Source organism: Tamandua tetradactyla, chromosome 6 (genome assembly GCF_023851605.1).
Source record: "Tamandua tetradactyla isolate mTamTet1 chromosome 6, mTamTet1.pri, whole genome shotgun sequence".
Lineage (NCBI taxonomy): Eukaryota > Metazoa > Chordata > Mammalia > Pilosa > Myrmecophagidae > Tamandua > Tamandua tetradactyla.
The window spans coordinates 77648189-77667443 of record NC_135332.1 but is presented as its reverse complement, the minus strand read 5'-3'; positions in this window follow the sequence as shown (position 1 = coordinate 77667443).

Genomic DNA, 19255 nt, shown 5'->3' with positions numbered 1-19255 from the left:
CCCCACCACCCCCACTCCTCCTTTTGCCCTGGATCTGTCTCCTCTTATCATCAGCTCTTGTCATTTCACAGGACCTTGAGAATTTTGTATTGTTCTAGTATTTTCTTTGTGTGGTTGTCTAATCCTGTTTGTGACTTCTAACAAGCTTACCTTCACCACCCTCGGTGGGCATCTGCCAGCCTTCTGCAGGAAGGCCCTGTGTTGGGGTCAGGGTGCCGGCTGTCACCCCAACACCCTTGCAACAAAACCACCCACAGCCCCAAGTTCCAGGAACTAAGAATCAGTAAAAAGTCATCTCTTCCCAGCGAGGTCTTGGCAGATTTCTGTAATGAAATTAGATGAAAACATATGTTTTTAGATGGAAAACAATCTATTAAAGGTTTCCCTTGGTGGTTCTCATATCTGAGATTTTTCAGTTTGTTCATTATTTGAGCAAGACGTAAAATGGTAAATGGCCTTTTGTGCTTTCCGACAGAAGTGGGAGAATTAAAGACCCGTATAGCCGTGGTTCTCTGGTAACCACAGAGAAGTGGATACTCTTATTCCTGCCATTTCCTGGGTAAGGAAACGGAGGAAAAGAGGAGACAGCCAAGTTGCCCATGGTCAAAGCTTAGAAAGAAGCAGAGATGCTGACCCCCACTGTATCGTCAACACCATCACCTCTCTGTGTGCCCCAGTAGCTGCCTCTTACCTTTCTCCCCATTTCACCCCTACCATCGGGCACAGTGCTGGGCACATAGTAGGTGCTCAATGAACAATCTATTGATGGCTCATTAAATGAGCTCAATTCTCTCTTCTTTCTCTGTCATTTTCATAAAGGAAAAGACACTTATTCTCTCCTTCTATGGTGTGTCCTTAAAGATCCAATAACCCTTGTTAATAACAGGGACTCTGTTCTCCCAAAGGATGGGGTTGTTACAGAATCAAATTATCAACCATCGTCCCATTTGTTCTCGGCCTTGTGCAAACAGTTCATACCAGCACTCCCACCTCACAGCTCAGTGCAGTGCCCACTCACAGAACAAGCCAGACGGGTGCGGCACTATCTTCATTTCAGTCCAGTGCCTACCAGGGTGCGGTTGGTCCCTGTGACATGGTGGTGGGAGAAGTGGACAGGAAGTGGGGCCTACATCAGCAGGTGGGTGTGGGGTAAGCCAGGTGGCCATGCATTCATCGGGACTGCTCCCCAAAATGGGTCAGGCCCCCTGGAGGCCTAGCCTTGCAGTCTGGACTGTAAATGTTATCCTGACCAAGCCTGGGAGAGGTGTGATTTAGAAAATTGAATTGTGTCTTCTTTAGTAGATTCTTGCACTGCTGAGGGGTTGGAAATGGACTAGCAGACTCCAAAGCTCAGGACCTGTAAGGGAATAATTATTTTATGAGGGTGAACATTTCATTGTTTTCTTGTTCCCTAACACATTTGGGGTGATTCTTCTATATTTGATAGTGGGTAAATTCTGTTATTAGAAGGGAAGCCCATGAGAATAGTCTGTCTGCTCTGAAAAGTGTTTTGAAATATGACAAAAGAAGCCTACTTTTTAGCTACAAAGGAGTCTCAACAAGTTTTATTCCATGCATCACAAGCAAAGTAGGTCATTTGAAGCCCTACATTCTGGATCAAAAAGATTTCAAAAAATATATTGACATGGTTGAAAAAGAAGAATCAGGACAAGGAATTGATGTTTGGTTTCCATCACTCACAAGATAAATTGTTCATCCAGGCTCCTCACTGATGATGATGATGTATTTTAAAGCCATCAATCAAACAGTAAATAGTGTAACATCTTAATTTGAGCTAAATATGTTTAAACATCTATATCATTTATGAGTTTGCTACTTGCTGGAAAACGGATCTGATTGGAGAAAATGCAGAAAGGTGCATTTTCTCATTATTTCCATTCTATTGCAACCAGCCATTGGCTCTAGGGTTCCACATGGCACAGCTGAAGAACATAAATATGCCTGAGGGACTACGAAAGGGACAGGAACTTCTCAGCGAGTGATAGATGAAGCAAGTTATATTCAAATCACTGTTTTTATTCCCTTTCTGAAATCTCAGTCCCAGCAATGAGTCTGGAAACTTCCAGTTCTGGAAAATTCTCTTTAGGAGAAGGAAGTGATCCCAGGCCTGGCTCGGCCACAGCCAGGTTCAGCGTGGTGTTGGTCAGCCATCAGCGAAACAGGTCCTGGCTTCTGTACCCTAGCATAAAGGAGTTCTATACCTTAGCAATTTATGCAAATGAATCATTGCCAGGTTTTTTCTTTTTCCCACCATATGAAGAAGACAGTGGTGTACAGCTTGTATGGTGTAAGATTGGCCTCTAACCCCTTGTGGCAGTTACTTCATCTGTAAAGGGAGAATGATGTGCCTCAGTTTCCCCACATCCCCTGAAGGGTGAGCAGGAATGACACAGGACTCATGTGCGTGTCTTTAGGTGAAGGTAGAGGCCCAGGGCCATATCTGGTGTCCAGGGCACAGGGCCCCACCCTTGCTGCTTTTGCCTGTGTGAATTTCTTGTTTGAAATATTTTTTAGAAGCTTCTCTACTTCTTATTAATGAAAGATTATATGTATATATGTGTGTGTACACGTTTATGTGTGTATATGTAAATGAATATAAATATATATGTGTGATTACACACACTCACACGCATACACATTTGTACTTTCATTCAGAGCTTTGTGTCAGCATGTTATCTTCTGATTTGATAAAATTTAGCCTAAAGCAAAGAAACCTATTGTTTTATGTAACTGGCACAGTATTCCTATAACATGCAATTTTTTGCTAAGATTTTAAGATACTAAAAAAAAAAATTTAAGGATTCACTTTACCACTTTTGAAAACTCAGTAAGAATTTGCAGTGACCAATATCAGATGTAAGACACCGAAGCAATTGTCCGTCTCCATCCCTATAACAGAGAGTGAGCCTCTGATTCTGGAGGACAACCATTTCAGTGGAGTTATAGGTTACATGTCGGTGATTGAGACATTCTTTCCTTTCTTCTGCTTTTTTATTTTAATTTTATTCTTCTAATTGGAGCTGAGAGGTGGATGGTATGTGAACACCTACCTGCTATTCAGTACCGTGCTGTGCCACGAATCAGTGGGGAAACCGAGTCACCAAGCAACAGGCACTAAGTCCAGCTTGTATGTGGACCTGTATTCAGTGCCTGTTGGTCAGGTGCCACTTGTAAGTGCAAAGTGACGCCCCTTGAGGAGTTGGCCATCAGCCGGGATGCCCAGAGAGGCTGAGCTACGTGCTTCCCTAGTGCTTCCTCATTTAGAGTCTCCTGTAAAGCGTGGCCCGGACCAGAAGCTGCACCACCTGAAAGCTTGTAGGAATTGCAGACTCTCAGGCCCTGTGATGACTGGGGTCTTCCTGTTCACAAGGTGCCCAAGTAATTGGCCCGCCTGTGGGCACTCATGGATGGTAACTCAGAGCAATGGCCCTGGACCTGACTGCATGTTGGAAACCCAGAGGAACTTTTAAAAACACTGGCGCTGGGCCCCACCCCCCGAGACTCTGCTTTATTTCATCTGAGGCCTGGATATCATGGTCGTTAAAGCTCCCCCTGCGATTCCAGGATGCAGCAAAATTGACAACCACCAGGTTAGATTGCAAGGCATGGTGGAAGATGCCACCAGAATGAATCCCCAGGCTTCGCTGTTCAAAGCCCACGCACAGCCCCTCCATTGTCTTGGTGGCACGTGTCTCCTTTTCCTGTAGTGACTGTCCCTCCTCTCCTCCTGCCACAACTCATCTGATCCCCACCTGCCCTTGGTAGAGGCAAACCCCCTGTGCCTCCTTCCCCCACGCCGTGGTTCCCCCACACTCCTCCTAACTCTATATGGCTTTACTGTTCTTCAGCTTTCACTTAGTGGTCCAGTTGCTTACACAGGGTGCTTATCTTCCTCCTTCAATGGGGACTCCTAGAGGACAGAAGCCACTCTGACTCACCTTTGTGACTCCTTAACCCCTGGCAGACTAGGCACCATGTGCACCGAGTGGGAATAGGAACAGAAAGGACATTAGGCGAGAGCCATCTTTGGCGTCTCTGTTCAAATTAGTAAGGTAAGCTGGGCACAGGAGGAATGCGTGGGGAGCATTTAGGGCCTGGATGAAATAAAGGAGGGAGCTTCAAAACTGGGCCAGGGGGTGGCCACTGGGGGTGCAAGCTGAGAGAAGGATGGAGGTGAGAGAGCAATGATTATACCCAGTGACCACTGAGTGGTTTTCTGAAAGGAGGAGAGGACAGGATCCCCAGGGGACACAGGAAAATGAAGAGCTGAGTTCATGTTTTAGGAGCCACCCTTCTAGGACAATGGCACAGGCTGATGAGCTCTGCAAAACAGGTTATGACTTGGGGTGCAGGCCCCTTTAGTGGGTGTGGCTGAGTCCTGCACTGTCTTCACTGCTCCTCCATCTATGCCATAGGTGGGCTTCAGGTAGGTCAGGGGGTGGCACAGGGGGGCTCTATGCTGGCTCAGGGCCCAGAAGCAATCCCTTTTCACCCCCAAATTGGTCTTTGTGCTCCCAGCTAGTAGATATGAGCTGATGTACAATTAGGATGCCTAGTCAAGTTCTGACCCATGTGAAGTTCATCTTTCAATATATCTCTACATCTCATTGCACATCAACATTTGCAATTCACGTCCATTTGACATTCATGCTTGGAATTTATGTCACATTTCCTCCAGGAGCCTTGAATCACTTCACAGAAGGAATGTTTGACTTCCTGCAGGGAACTGCGTACACTTCTGTCAGAGCAGGAATTGGCACAAAAGTGCAAGGGTAAGTGTCACATCAGGAGGGGCCAGAAAAATGAGTAGTGTGCAGGCAAGTGGATATCCAGAAGTGTGGGAAATAGATTCACTAAACCTTGTTGCTTGGGACCTGACAAACAGTGTATTTCTTTTCCATCCTCAAAAACATGTGGGGGCCATTTCCAGTCCCAAAGGAAGCCAGATACAGAACTTTTTGGGAGGGAAAACCACAGAAGCCATAGTGCTTTCCATACCCTCTTACAGCCAAGTGAAATGCCTAAAAAGAAAGTCTTCTAGACTATTTCTAATCCTCAAAGAGTTAGTCCCATTGTGGCATTCATTTCTAATATATTCCACCAGAAACAAAGAGCACAATACTTGGCTTTTTAGATTTTGAGGAAACCAAGGCAAAAGGTATATTAAATTTTCCAAGGCAAAAGGTATATTAAATTTTCTAATTAGTACCAAACAGTAAAAATCATAAAGGAACATGCGATTAAATTTCCTCTCTGCCGCTTGCTGAGATTTCCTTACCTGTAAAATAAGAATCATGATGGTTGCCCAACTGTTTTGGGTGCATATGTGTGAAGCTTATATTATATAATATATGAAACCTCTTATCGTGGTGCCTTATCATAGCACAGAGTAAGGACTCCACAAATGTAGTTTTCTCCCCATTTTTCCTTCTCCTAGCCCTAGTCCCTAAATCTGATCTCATTTCTACCACCATCTCCTTCCCTTCTCAGTGCCAGAGAGCACCTGCCCAGAGACAGGCAGGCCCCCTGAGAAGACAGATCCAAAATTCCATGTGCTAGTCGGCTGGCAGCTAAAAAGTGGGTCGAGGCCAGAGAGGGAGAGAGCTGTAGGAGTGCGATAGTCTTGATGGTGGTGTTTGCAAATAAATTTGGGGGTGGTAGAATGTCCTAGCATGGGATTTTCCAACCTTAATACATGCATCTCTGCCCCTGACCATGAACCCTCTCCTCATCGCTCTCCATCATCCTGCCACCACCCCATTCCCTGCCCACATCCTCTTCCAACCTGTGGACATAAATTCCAAAGAACCATCTCCTTCCTCTAAAATTCTTCCAACCTGTGGACAAAAATTCCATAGAACCATCTCCTTCTTGCTACCCTTTACCCCTTTCAGAAGAGAAGAGCATAAAGGCAAGGTGGTCAGCAGTTTTCCTGGTTCCTTGGATAAGATAACTGATGGAGGAGCTGAGCAGTGGCACACCTGTCACCATAGAAACTGGAGGGAGGCCTCCCTGGCCCCCATTTTCTTCTAACATATGCACATGCCACCCAACTGGCTCCATCATCCTCTTCTTTTCCCCACCCTTCTATTGAAGCAGAGGGAACAAAGTCAAGAGGGAGGTGGGAAGGGTAGGAGGGACCAAAGGAGACCAAGGTGCATTGTGGGATCTGAGCACCTGCGTCAGCTACAACAGAAGTTTCCATGGGCTTCTTGGGCTCCTGGGGACAGGACAGCCCATACTGGGTGCTGAGTTGAGAACCACAGTGGAACCTCACCTCAACTAGAACAAGACTTTCCCCTTCATTTCCTCAGAAGCACACATAGCAAGTGGTTCCCTAGTTTGCTGAAAGAGGGGTTTCATTTGTACTCTTCATACTGTTCCAAGAAGAATGATCTTCAGTAAGGAAAGGTTTTAAAGTCCAGGAAAAAACAACTGTAGTTGGGACTTATAGATGGAATACTGTAGTTAGTCTCACTTCTTAGACATATTTTGTAGGTTCAGCAAAATGCCATCTTCCTCTCAAAGACTTTCCTGATTTCTCAAGTAAGAGGGTTTCTCCTCTCCTGTGAATTCAGGGCATTTGTTCTGCTCTGCTCACAGGACACTTAGAGCTTTCTACATATGCATTCTGTTTATGTTTATGACTTATCTCTCCTTCCTGAGATGTCTGGATCATCTTTGCATTTCTAATTAGGACTTGTAAAGGCTTTCAGAATAGTAACTTCTTAATTTGTATAATGGAGTATGAGACAGTGACAAAAGAGAAGAATCATCCCTTTGATGCCTGTTGGAGTCATGTGGCCACACGGACCATCTGAGTCCTGTAGAATTCCACCACCCAAAGGCAGACTCAGCTCCTTGTGTCACTAATCTTGGTAAAATAGAATTATTATTCTTGTACTCCTGTTTGTGAGCCCCTAAGACATGTGAATTTCACAGTTTCTTCCTCACTCTTTTACTATCAATTCGAATTTTATCCAAATCTCCTTCTGTGTTAAGATATACCATGCCCTCCTTACCATCAAACTTCCCAGAAGAGTTAGGTATGTTACCTCTCTCAGTTTTTTCATTTTCTACAGATTCCTCAACCCAGTCTCATCTTGCTTTATCCCCCACTTAGAGTGACTAAATGAAATGGAAAACTTGGCACCACTCAACTTCATTATGCTTTTCTTGAAAACACCTCTTCCCTTCATTTCTGGGACAGTCTGTGGACACATCTGTGGACTGGTTCTTGGTTGACCTCTGCAGGCTTGTCTTCCTCTGTCTAACCTTCAAATGCTGGAGTTCCCAGGCCTCAATTGTGAGCCCTCTTCTACTCTGTCTTCTTTAGGGACTTTCATTCATATGCATGGCTGCAATAACACAGCACACAGTGTCTACTCTCAAATTTGTCTCCTGCCAAATCCATCATTGAGCTCCAATCCAAATACCAACAGTCTGTCTAGTTTCTCCACTTGGATGTCTCACCTGCTCCTCAAGCTCAACACTTCCAGAATTGAATTTGTGATCTCCTCCATGGAATAAGTTTCTCCTTCAGTGTTCTCCATCTGATGGAAAAACGCACATATGTGCACGTGCACATGCACACACAAACACACACACACACACACACAGCCTGTCTTAAAACATTTCCAACCTTCCCCTTGCTCATAAGATAAAGATCAAAATCCTTCACATGATCTACAGCACCCTAAATAATCTGGTCCTTGGCCCTCTCAGCACCTGGTCTCAGCCCATTTATTCCTTTATGTTCTACATTGGCCACCACCTCTTAGTTTCTCACTCAGTCCTCAGGGCCTTTGCACAGATCTCCACACCTGCAGCTGCACCCTTCACTACTTTCTTTCCTATCTCCTACCCTCCTGAGGATCTCAGCCCAAATGGCACTTGCCCATGGAAGCCTTCTCTGAACCCCAAGACATGTCCCTTTAGTTATATACCCTTATACTACCCTTTAATTTTCTCCATAAAATTTCATCACAATGTTAATTAAAATAATAAATTGCAAGTTAGTTATTAAATATTTGGCACCCTTAATAAAATTAAAGCTCCCTGATAGTAGAAACTATATCTCTTAGCAAATATGTTGAATGAATGAGTTAGCATGTTAATGAATGCATGAGTGCATGAGAATTTATGACCTCTACAGTGGGATATTGCCCTTAAATTCATGTCTTGGAAATATGAGGAAATATGAGATTGAAATTATCCATAAAACATGGTGATGGGCTGAATAATGGCTCCTCAAGATACCCTGATCCTTGTCCATGGAGCCTGTGAACGTTGCCTTATATGGCAAGGATGTTGAAGTGGAGATTATTCTGGATCACATGGTGGGCTCTAAATGCAATGCTGTGTGTCCTCACAAGGAGAAGACATGAGGAGATTGGACACACATGGAGGAGAAGACAATGTGAAGGTGGAGCAGAGAGAGATTTGAACATGCTGCCTTCAGAAGCTAGAGTGATGCAGCCACAAGCCAACAAATGCTGTAATCATCAGAAGCTAGAGTGGAAGGAACAGATTTTTCACTAAGGTCCACAGAGGTTGGGAAGCTCTGCTGACATCTTGATTTTGACCCAGTGACCCTGATTTTGGACTTGTGGTCTCCAGAAACATAAGAGTTATTTTCTGTTATTTTAAGCCACCACTTTTGTAGTGATTTCTTTTTTTTTTTTTTTTAAGGAAAGACAGAGAGAAGGAAGGAAGGATAGAAGGAAGGAAAGGAGGAAGAAAGGGAAACATCTTTTTTAAACATTTTCTTGTTTTATTGTATTTTGTTTCTCCGTTTTTGTTACATGGGCTGGGGCCGGGAATCGAACCGAGGTCCTCCGGCATAGCAGGCAAGCACTTTGCCCGCTGAGCCACCGCGGCCCGCCCTGTAGTGATTTCTTATAGCAGCTGCAGGCAACTAGTAGAAATGCACACAAATAAAATGGGAAAAGAAAATTCTACCAAAAGGAAAATATATGGGTACAGAATTTAGAAGCCTAGATGCAGATCATAGAGCCTGCTTGATCCCAGACTTCCCCGCAGAAGTGTGGACTCTGTGAAGTGGGCTGTGTCCTGTTCCCCCACAGGCAGGGATGGGCTGCTCTGACAGTTCACGTGACTGTGTGCCCAGCTGTGCCTCCGATGACCATATCCCCTCACCTGTCCCAGCCAACAAGAGGGAATGCCTTCTGCCATAGACCTAGTCAGAGCTTGATGAAGGCTATTTTTTAATGTATTCTTTTTAAAAGATACTGGAATCAAGATGACATATTTAAAAATCATCTAAGCAATTGCACCTTCTGGAGCTTTTTTGTTTCTAAGCATTTTCAGAACATGCATTTAGGAGTGGTGCTTTACTAATGTGAAACAAGCATATGAAAGTTAAAAGTGTGGTGCTTCATAAACACTCATTAGAGTTGCTTATTTAGTTGAGTAAGCAACATTGTACTGAGCCTTTTTTCCAGTACCCATCATGTCACTTAATTGGAGTAAGTGACATGATGACCCTCCTGTGACACCCTGGTCTTGGAGGGCTGGTCATGGCTACCCATTTGAAATCCCCCGTGGTGCCCACATTCTGGTTTTCAGTGAGCAGGCACTAATGGTTAGTTGTTGAAATCAGTGTCATCCCCATTTTTCTTTTCTTGAGCCACTCTTGTTTTCTGACCACCTCTGCAACACAGACGGTCACTGATGCCAAATTGACCTCTGGAGGTCCCCTCCCTCAGGCCTGCCACCATCATGGCATCATACACTCTGGACTTCTCTGGATTCCTTCTCCCCACCTGACTACACCCACCCTGTATCCTGTGCCATCTGAAAGCTTCCCAGTGAAGTACTGATGGGATGGCCCACTGCATGGGAACATGGCAGCTGCTAATAGGTTACTTTGTGGGCCCCAGTAAATTTATTCATAATTAATTGGTTTTTGTTAATAATGATGTAGTGATGAAAACAATGACAGTATAAATAAATGACATTTATTAAAATGCACCCAGCACGTCATATATGCACAGTAAATATTAGCCTCTATAAGTGGCCATTGTTATCAGCACAGCAATGACAGTGCTTAGTTCCCAGTAGACACTTGAGTTTTGTTTGGTTTGTTGGTTGGTTGATTCTTGTATTATCTCAAGGAAGTAAATGGAATTAGTTATTTTAGGTGTGATTTGGAGTAAATGAATTACTTACTGTTTTTTTTTTCTTTATTAAGCAATTTCTGTGTATGTGTGTTTTTTTTCTGGTTTCAAAAGCAGTATAGAATTGGTGTTGAGTGTGTCAGCTTTCTGACATCTTTGACATTGCTATCTGTTTCGTAAGCTGACTCTGCGAACTGAAGCAAGTGAGTCAACCTCCCTGAACCCCATTTTCTCATTTGTAAAAAGGGGATAATTATAGTACCTAACTCCTTGGGTTTATAGGGATTAAATGGCACAATGAATACCTTTTGTGTGGCATAATAGCACTCCCTAATGTTCAGTGTTGTTTTAATTATTGATATTTTAAAAGGACTGGAAAAATGCAGGAAAACAAAAAAAATAGTCACCTTGAATTCCATTTTGTAGCTATATTAGCACCGAGGGCTCTGTCCTCCTAGCCTTTTTCATATCTATGTCCATGTATACTCAGTCTTTACAAAAGTATAAATCACTGTTTATTACAACTTTATATTATTTTTCAATTTAATTTTTCTGTACTCTATTAGTCAATCATACATGCATTCCTTAATTTATTCACAGGACTTCTAGACTATTTTGAATTTTTCACTATTGCAAACTTAAAAAAACAGGTCTTAATGCACATCTTTTCATACATATTTGATTAATTTCTTGGTATAAATTCCTAGGAAGCAATTTAATGTTGTAGAATATAAACATTTTTAATACTTTTGAAATAAATTGTTAAATTAATTCCATAGGATTTTATTAATTTCCATTTCCACCAATAGTGCATGAGGCTTTTGTCCTCATGGAATCTTGCCAAAGCTGGCAGTATATGCACACAGAGAATGTTTATCTTCCCCAACTTCATAGCCACTCTGCAATGTGGAGCAAGCACTCTCACTCTCTAAGCCTCAGCTTCATAACCTGCAAAACTAACTAATAGGTAGAGATTTCAGAAACACGGTCCCAGAGCACACGTTGAGTCCAGTGCATTGCTGCTCAGTATTTGAAGCATAGCGCAAAGGAGAGAAGACGCTGGTGAAGTCGGCTCAGCATCAGGACATCTGAATGGCTGACCACCACAGAGCTGGCAGGGAGCATCACAGAGCCGGCAGAAGAGCACCATGGAGCCGACAGAGAAGCACCACGTAGCGGGCCAGGGAGCACTACAGAGCCGACAGAGGAGCACTAAGGAGCTGACAAGGAGCACTAAGGAGCTGACAGAAGAGCACCATGGAGCTGGCAGAGGAGCACCACGGAGCCAGCCAGGGAGCACTACGGAGCTGGAAGAGGAGTACCACAGAGCTGGCAGAGGAGCCCTTCCACAGGGAAGTGACCATGAGAGAGTGAGACAGATGAGAGATGTGATTAAAAGGCGTCCTTGTTCTTGCCTCTCCCTGTTACAACGCAAGCGCTATGAGGGTGGGACATCCTTCACGGAGGTTTCTTAAGCTCCTATAGCACAGGGCCTGACCCACAATAGGGGTTCAGGGTAAATATCTCTTGAAGGGACAAGTATACAGAGTGGACAAATGCACCCACCCATGCGTGCCAGGTGACGGGATGCCTCAAGGGCCTCCCAGGGCCCTTGGCATGTGAGCTTTCCCAGCTCCTGTTGCTGACCCTTCCCTTCTCAGATGGCTTTGTTCCTTCAGGCTGAGCCAGGTCTATCCCTTCCCCTAAGGTCTGCGCCCTCCAGGGTGGCAGTGGGTTTCTCTGCTGGACGACCCCACGTGGACCTCAGCTTGGAGGGCAGAATTGTTTATCCTGGGGCTATTACACCATTGTCCCTCTGCGCTGCCCAGAACAAGCACCTTGTGGGTGGTCGAGAGCATGTCACAGGAGAGCATGTCCAGAAATCCTGACCTGGCAACATGCTGGGGCGGCTGCAGCCCCAGGCTCGGGAGCCAGACCCTCTCCCACACTGGGCTCTTGCAGCTTACCTGCGGGGCCCTCAGCAAACCCTGTTATGCTCACCTTTCTCATTTGTGTATTGCAAATAAGCACACAACCTGCCTCCTGGGGTCCAGGTGGACTGCACCCATGAGAACAGATGAAGTGCTAGAACATGCTGAGTCAGTGGCAGCTGCTGCCTTGACCATTGTTTCAATGGTGACCACGATGTCACCCTCACCTGACACCCAGTGTGTAGTGTCCCCGTTGGTCTCCTCGTAACAACACTGTGACCAACTGTACTGTCACCCCAATCCCCGTAGCAATGACAGGGACACCAGGGAGTTTGATGCCACCCCAGGGTTGGACAGCTAGAGACAGGCAGCACCTGCCATGAAACGTGGGCATGTGGGAAACATCTCTCAGCAGGAAGCTTTTCTCGGCAGGATTTGAAACCATGGCATCCTTATTCATTGAAGGAATTGATTCCTGATACCTGATTTCTAGGCTTTTGGTCACACTCACCACCTCAGAACCTTTTTCAAAATCAAACTTCAAATAAATGAGATTATTTAAGCATGCACCTGTGGGCGTGACAACCCATATTTCTTTGGACTCTTACCGTGATGTCATGGTTTGGTTCAACAATCTCTGGGCCTACCCCACGGGGCATTTAGGAAAATCTGTCAGTTAATTAAATAATTCAATGCAACTTATGAAGCTCCAGAATGATAAATGACAACTGAAACAGGTATCTGTGTTCCGTGGGGTGGGGTGAACAGCTCTCCTTGCCAGGTGCAAACGTGAGCATCTTAGGATTCATTATCCACAGGGTGCTGGGTTTGCCCATGCTGCGGCCTCACAGCCGTCCTGCCCTGTTCTGCCAGGAGAGAGGCACAGGGCAGGGTGGGCCAGTCCACCCTTAGCTGACTGCTGACCAAGCACCCTGCCAGGGCCCATCTCCCCTTCACCACAGTGACAGAACCAAAACATGAGACCCTTCCCCAAAATCACCCCCAGCAGAGAAAACAGCAGAAACTGAAAAGCAGCCCATTTCCAGATATCAGCGCAGCAGCTGGGTTTGTGGGAACACTTCGCTGGGCCATGTCTGGCAAATCCTTTTTTTATGTTCTTGAAGTTTTTCTCACTTCCATAGGAGTGCGCTATAAAACAGTGTTGCTTTCCGCCAGGTGAATGGTTGTCACAGCTGGTGAGAGTTTCAGACCCAGCGAGCTGCGAGCCGCGGCCCGGGGATCACTTGCGCATGCGTTTTCTCAGGCAGCGCGCATTTCCCCAGCTCGGGTGCACGCAGGACGTGGCCGGCGTTGCTTCCTTTTCTCTCCAACAGGTGATTATGTACAGGTTTGTGAAGGCTGTGATCTATGCCGGCCAGCTGAGAACAGGAGACTTCCATTTCACTGACTGCTTGTATTTTGGTTCGCTGATGTCTGCCACAGATCCAGGTGATTGTTCCAATACCATTTTCATCTTTTGAAACATCAAACGTTTAAATTGAGTGTTCCCCAAAGGCCGTGTAGTAACAATTCCTTATGCCTCGTCACGTGCAGTGACACGTTCGTTTGTGATTACTAGTAAATGAAACAGGTGACTAGTCTCTCAAGCGTTTGGATCAGGAAACAATTTCAGACATGGGAAAGACTCTGAATTTTTTTCTAGTTTTTTTCTCTAGAACATGTAGCATTTTTAGGTGTCTTCTGTAATTTTTATCCTTTTCCTATCGTCTTTCAAAAACAATCAATTGAATTAAATGGTAAAAAAATATATACTTTTTATAATTATTCACTATGACGCTTTTTAAACATGTGTAAAAGTAGGGAGCAAAGTAAAAGCATACAACCTTCAGCAATGACCAAATATGACAAATCTTGTTTATCTACATCCCCTGCTCCCTGTGATGGGGCTATGCAACAGCAGTCCTAGACATCATATCGTTTTATTTGTAAATACTTAAAAAATATAACCATTGCAATTATAGAAGCTAAGAAAGTTAACAGTAATTCTTCAATAGTATCAATAATCTTCTCATGTTCAGATTTTCCCAATTGACTTATGAATATTGTTAATGATTTGCATGGTAGCTTATGAATTCAGGATCCAAACAAACATCATGATTGTCAAGTCTGTCTAGTCTCTTTTACCCACTAATTCCTAGTTTTACTGCTACAAACATTTGGGATGGCGTTTGGGAATAAAGCGAGACAGTTAGTCAGGGGGTTGCATCCAGTGCGGTACTTTAATTCATCCCGTGTTCCTTGTGAACTGGAATCTGGTCTGGGAGCTGGAAGTTGGATCTGAGGCAGGCTCGGTCCTAGGAAGGTCACTGCATGGGGCGCTGGGCGCCATCTGTGTGGTCCATCCCGCTGTCCCCCTGTGAACGGTGCTGCCATCGGTAGCTCTGGCTGCCACCTCGCTGCGTGGCTTCCCCAGCGCAGACCCCACCCCACTTCCAGCTGACCAGCTGGGGTTTTGAGGTGTTGCGGCCAGGAGGACACACGGGCATGGGTGAGGCTCAGCGTCAGGGCATTCAAAAGGAATCATTACAAGATTTGGGCTCATGTTGCCAAATTTGAGAGGGTTTGGGGAGGGTCAGAAAGTGGGGGGCAGTTCCATGATTGTGTTAGTAAATCTTATTTCAGCGGAGGCAAGGCTAGACTGACCCTAAAATGGCACGAGGCACAGAAGCCGTGGTCACTCAGAGTCACTGCTGGGTGTTTACTCAGTCCTGAGGTTGGGACACGGTTGGTTACTTAGTGTTTAGATGTGATGACGTGGCAGCCTTTTTTGTCTTGGTCCCTCGTGGCCACAGAGTGACCGTCTTATGTTGATGTCCTGTGGAATTGTTTATGTCCATCCAAACATCAAGGCACAGCTGATAATACCAGGACATCTCCAAAATCAGGGGTGCTGTCTCCTCTTCTTTCAACCAGCCCCCCTCCCTGCACCACAGACCCTGTGTGCCATGGGTGGTAAATGCAGACTCCCAGGCCTGCCAGCTGGGCTCTGGAATTTAACATTATCCTCACATTACACTTGTGCCCTCCATTGTACAATTCCCCATTCTGCCTGCTAGTTTTAGCACACATTGCTGGTCACCAACTGTCCACTATTTAATTAAGGTTATAAAACAGGAGGAAGTTAATTCTATCCCAATTTTTGCATTTATTAGCTCACACTCTCCTTTAAAGAAGTTCTTTACTGAATCAATTGATTTTCCTGTAGTATAGTTTCCATCCACTGCTGTTATTATTCTTTTTAAAATATTTTTATTGATAAATCTTCACATACATACATTCCATACATGGTGTACAATCAGTGGCCTACAATAACATCACATAGCTGTGTATTTAACATTTGCAGCACTCCAGAAAAAGAAATAAAAAGAAAATAGAAAAAACTCATATTTCCCATATCCCTTACCCCTCACTCTCATAGACCACTAGTATTTCCATCTACCCAATTTATTTTACCCTTTGTCCCCCCTATTATTCATTTATTTTTTATCCATATATTTTTATTCATCTGTCCATACCCTGGATACATGGAGCATCAGACCCAAAGTTTTCACAATCCCACAGTCACATTGTAAAAACTGTGTCTTTATACAATTGTCTTCAAGAAACAAAGCTACTGGAACACAGTTCAGCAGTTTCAGGTACGTCCTTTCAGCCACTCCAATACACGATGAACTAAAAAGGGGATATCTATATAATTCATAAGAGTAACCACCAGGATAACCTCTCTGCTATTCGAAGTCTCTTAGCCAGTGAAACCTTTTTTTGTCTCATTTCTCTCTTCCCACTTTTGGTCAAGAAGACTTTCAGAATCCTTGATGTCAGGTCCTGGCTTATCCCGGGAGTTCTGTCCCACGTTGCTAGGGAGATTTACACCCCTGGGAGTCATGTCCCATGTAGTGGGGAGGGCAGTGAGTTCACCTGCCACATTGGCTTAGAGAGAGAGGCCACATCTGAGCAACAAAAGAGGTTCTCTGGGGGTGACTCAGGTCTAATTTTAAGTAAGCTTAGCCTATCCTTTGCAGGGATAAGCTTCATTGGGGCAAACCCCAAGATCAAGGGCCTGGCCAATTGATTTGGTTATCTCCACTGCTTGTGACAATATCAGAAATTCTCCAAATGGGGAAGTTGAATATTTCCCCCTTTCTCCCTAATTCTTTGCAAATACTTCTTTATTCTGTGCCCAAATTACTCTGGAATACATCAGGGCATCACACTAACCTGAACAAACCAACAAGATCTCACACCCTTCTCAAGATTCCATGTACTTATGGTGTTCAACTAAACTGACCATACAAGTTGAGTTAGGAAATGCACTACCAATAATATAAATTTTGCACTGCATAAACATCTCTCCCTTTGGTCTCACACAGAAGTTGAAGTTTTAAAATATGGATGATATCATCCTTTACCCTGTATTCTCATTTACCTTGGTCCTATCCAAATCAGCTTCATTCACATTGCTAGTTGAAGTCTGATCCCTTTTTCAACTTTTTAAATGGTACCTGTATGTCATTATTCTTTTTAATGATCAAAATATTCCATCGTTGGCAAGTGGGAATGTCTTCAGGTACATCCTGTGTCCTTTTGGCCTGACTCAAGTGGTCCTTGGTAGTCTTTTGTTTTTTTGGGGTAGAACTAGTTTTTCAAACTTAGAACTTTCCTGCCCCTGTCCTAGAATCAGCCATTTCACCAAGAAACCTTGGTTCTTCTTAGAGGAACTTTGTTTAGAGACCTCAGTCTATACACTAAGGGTTTTTGTTGTTTCTGGGTTTCTCATTATTTCCAGACCTTTTCTTTTTTTTTTAAAGAAATATATCACAAAGTCATATTAATATCTTCAGTTCAAATTTTGGATTACAAGGGTTTTACTTAACTCCTTGAATTTTTATTTACATATTTTAATTTTTCTCCTGCCTTTTTTTCTTTCTACTGCATTAATATAATTTCTTATTACTTAAATATGTAATTACTTACATATGTATATTTTCAAAATTATAATACACATTATTTCTAGCAATATGACCTTTGGAGACTGCTTAAGATTTCTTCGTGGCTCTTCTTAACCTTGGGATATACACAATGGATATACATATAAGAAATATTCTGATTTAAAATAATTTGAAATAATTCCTCTGGTTTAGGCAATAAGTCGATATACAATAATGCTCCTTTGTTTCATTTTGCTTTTAATTTTTGTCTTCAAATTAGATTAAAGATCTGTAGAATTCCAAAATAAAAACCAAAAAGCAAAACAAGGGGAATCTAGATTCCATCTCTGTCCCTTCTACTCTAACTTTGCAGCTATTCTGGTTGGTTTTATTTTATCCTTCCATTTTTGCATTTAATCAGTGAGTGCACACACACATCCTCTCCCATATGCTGCTACACACGGTGCTTCGTCTTGCTTTTGTTTAATTAACAGCATTTTGGAGATTACTCTAGCAAAATTTAGAGACTTTTCTCATTCTCCTTTTAAAGCTGCAGAGTACTCTGTAGTTTATTCCACCATTCCTCTGTTGTTGGACATTTGGGTTCTTTATTGTCTTTTGTAATTATGAATGGTGTCTTGCAATTAATAGCTTTCAACATTTTTGTCTGTGTATCTTTGAGAAAGATTTCTAGAAGCAGGTCAAAAGGTAACTGCATATGTAATTTTCCTAGATATACCAAATTTCCCTGCACAGAGTTTGCACCATTTTATACCCCACCAACAAGGAATGGCAGTGCCTGTGCCTCAGTGCTGTGCTAGCATGCCATGTTGTCAACATGTGGGATTTTCACCCATATGATAAGTGAAGGTTGCTATCTCCCTGAGGTTTGATTCAGCATTTCTGCTATTATAAGTAAGGTTGAACATTTTTTCTTATGTTTAGAGGTCATAGGCATTTTTTTCTGAACACTACCTGTTCCTAAGATGCCCTTTTTCAGTAGAGTTGTTGGTGTTTTACTTTTCAAGTTTTAGAAGCCCTTTTAATATTAGCTTCAAAATTTAAGCTATGCATATTTTTTGCAGTTGTCATCTGCTGCTTTGTTTTGCTTATGGTATGGGGCAGAAAGCATTATTTGTATCATGGATGAGTTGGACCTGTTTCCTGGAAGAAAAAGGAATGAGAAGGGTCTCAGGTCTGAACCCTTAGTAAGCCTGGAGAGGCTCAGGGCCCTGAGAGGTGTCTGGGATTGAGGCTCCTTCCCTGGAGGGCTGGCCTGGGTTCCAAGTTGGTGCTGGGGTGTCTCGCTCCATTCCTGTAGCCCAGGGACAGGCAGGTTGGACCTGAGTGTTCTGGTCGGGGAGCTTGTTCTCCTGCCCGGGTTGGGCCACTCATCTCTCAGGTCTGTTCCCACTTTTCATCACCATGGCACAAATCTGAGTATGGAAAAGCCTTCCTGGTCCCGACACCAAAAGCCAGGCTTCCCGTGTTCTCAGGAAGGACTCAGCTGGCTTCCAAGCCTTGCTCCCATCACTGGGCATGTCCCCTGAGGCAAGAAAGATGATTGAAATGAAAAGAAAAATGTTTTTTCATCTGCCTAAATCAAATAACTGAGCTGATCTAATTTTTTAAAATATGAAATGTCTCACAACTACAAAGAGAGTCCTGAGAACCGGTCCACATTGGTCAGGCCTGGCCCAGTCCTGTCACTTTGGGTGGCTTTGCCTCCCCAGGTTTATGAATTCTTAGAAGTGGGAGATATTCCATCTCATTTCTCTCAACTCCTTCATTTTACAAGTGAGGAAGCTGACTCTTTATCTGTAAAATGAGAAGGTCCCACTGGAACTCTAGGATCCTTCCACCTCTAACAGTTCACATTTTTTTTTCATGGGCAGGCACCCAGAATCAAACCCGGGTCCTCTGGCATGGCAGGTGAGCATTCTATCTTTTTTTTTTTTGGATTTTTTTTTTATTAATTAAAAAAAAATAACTAACACAACATTTAGAAATCATTCCATTCTACATATGCAATCAGTAATTCTTTTTTTTTTGTTGAGAACATGGTATGTATTTTCATTCATTCACAATGCTGTTTATGTCTTTCAATAATATTTTATGGTTTTCTTCACATGGGACCTTTCTTGTTAAATTTATTCTACTTTTTATGTTGCTGTTGGGAATAGACCATTTACTTCAACTTCCATTTCTAGTTGTT